The sequence below is a fragment of the Octodon degus genome, unplaced genomic scaffold (genome assembly GCF_000260255.1).
Source record: "Octodon degus isolate 3935 unplaced genomic scaffold, OctDeg1.0 scaffold00064, whole genome shotgun sequence".
NCBI lineage: Eukaryota > Metazoa > Chordata > Mammalia > Rodentia > Octodontidae > Octodon > Octodon degus.
This window is the reverse complement of record NW_004524640.1, coordinates 9,983,395-9,985,004: the sequence shown is the minus strand read 5'-3', so window position 1 is coordinate 9,985,004 and position 1,610 is coordinate 9,983,395.

Here is a 1,610-nt window from a genome sequence, read left to right as displayed (position 1 = left end):
GGGGCGGCCCGCGCCCCACCCAGCGTTGGCCCCGCCCCCGCATGCCGACCCACCCCATCTCGGGCCCAGAAAAGCCAGCGCCCCATGGCCCCTCGCTAGGTCGGTCCCGGGCCACCCTTTCCCCAGGGCCAACCCCTCAGAGAACTCTGCGACAACCCACAACTGGTGCGCGAGTCCCTCCCCTTCGCCACCCCGCGGTTCCGCGCGAGCCCTCCTCCCCCAGGCGCGGCGACTCCCTCTGGCTCTCGAGCTTGCCTCCTCTCCATGTCTAAGGACCTGAAAGTCCCCTCACTGACTTCTCCAAGCCCACCCCTCGCCCACTTGAAACCTTGCAGACTCCGGCATCCACAAAGCCACCACCTTCCTTCATCCTGGCCCTCCACGCTAAATAAAACGCCCTGCCGCTGGCCATCGGGTTCCTGCCACCATCCCCTCCCCACAGCCTCCCTGGGACTCCACCATCATCAGTCCAGGTGTCCCTGCGGTGACAGTGATGGGACTGAGCCTCGCAGCCAGCTGGTCCTACTGGCTGTGTAAACTCGAGTTCCCTTCTTATACCCTTATAGGGCGGGGGTCCCTTCAGCCCTGATTACAGTGGTAGTGTGCTGAACTCCTGTGAGGGTCTTGGATAGCAGGGATCCATCCCCATTAACATCTGGCTCTGAAACCCTTCCCCACCCCTACTGTCTGGCCCCTTCCAGACCCAGGCCGGCCCCAACGTCTCCCCAGGGCCTCTCCTGACTCCTAGAGGATGAATCAGCCCTGCTGAGCTGGAGTGGTGAGATCACCCTGACCAGAGCAGTAGCTGGTTGCAGTGGGTCTGTTCTGCCTCCCAAGAAAAGGTCTTAGTCATCTGAAACAGGGTTTTGGAGTCAGATCAGCAGAGACTCCAGCCCTGGCTCTCCTGATCCTTGGCCAGATGATCTTGTCCTGAGGCCCAGTGTCTCCATTTCTTTCTTTCCTTTTTTTTTTTTTTTTTTTTTCAGAACCAGGGATTGAACTCATGCCCTTGTGCTTGCCAGGCAAGTGCTTATTGTACTGAGCCATCTCTCCAGCCCCATCCATTTCTTGAAATTGGGGATAATCCCTGCTTTATAAAAGGTGGCTGAGAGGGTCAAGATGGAAAGTGCCTGGCCCTCCTCCAGTCCAACCTGGGACAAATGGCAGTGGAAAATACGATGAGATGGCTTGAAATCTTTTGTACCTCACTTGTCACCTGGTCTGGGAGTTAAACTTTCAAGGAAGGAGGTGGACTTTGGATAAGTCTATATCCTTCAAGCCCACAGAGCCCCAGTCCAGAATACAGTTATGACCCAAGGCTTGGCAACCCCAGCTGGACAATCAGGGCCAGCCTTATGCACCTGAACGTGTGCAAAGCCAGAAGGCCAATTTGTGAATAGACATTCAGTCCACCTAGGAAGGGGCTGACAGGCTCCAGCAGCCCAGCTGGCCTTCTTGGCCCTTCCCCAACCCCAGTTACCACCTCGCTCCTACACAAAGCAAATTAGGGTCCAGGTACTGCTGTTAAATCATGGCCATGGACTCGGGGTTCTATAACCAACATGCACCTTGGCCTTAAAGGCCACCCAGGACTTGTTAAAGCCCAGGAG